General features: G+C 31.9%; 1 protein-coding gene across 1 annotated transcript in view; it reads right to left on the bottom strand.

Moving 5' to 3' along the window:
• NKAP (NFKB activating protein) overlaps positions 1 to 273 on the bottom strand; it is a 23,464-nt gene that overhangs the window by 9,790 nt on the left and 13,401 nt on the right. The gene's annotated exons all lie outside the window — the stretch shown is intronic.

Here is a 273-nt window from a genome sequence, read left to right as displayed (position 1 = left end):
TAATTCTGTGTATTTTTCCTATTGCTGCCCTATTTGCTGTTACAGAGAAACTTATCAATTCAAAAATTTATCGCTACTCATCAGAATACATACTAGGCACCAGGGACAGAGAAATTAAAGTCACACTAAGCCTTCAGTAATAGAGGGCATTATTATTAATTTTATGTGTGAGATAATAGTATGGTGATAAGTGGGAAAATGTCCTTATTTTTTAGAGATGTACACAGAAATCTTTAGGGTGGCAGTATGATATTTCTAATTTACTTTGAATAT

The sequence above is a fragment of the Crocuta crocuta genome, unplaced genomic scaffold (assembly GCF_008692635.1).
Source record: "Crocuta crocuta isolate KB4526 unplaced genomic scaffold, BGI_CrCroc_1.0 scaffold944, whole genome shotgun sequence".
In the NCBI taxonomy this organism is placed as follows: domain Eukaryota; kingdom Metazoa; phylum Chordata; class Mammalia; order Carnivora; family Hyaenidae; genus Crocuta; species Crocuta crocuta.
The sequence above is the reverse complement of the archived record's forward strand: the minus strand, read 5'-3'. Positions and strand labels throughout refer to the sequence as shown.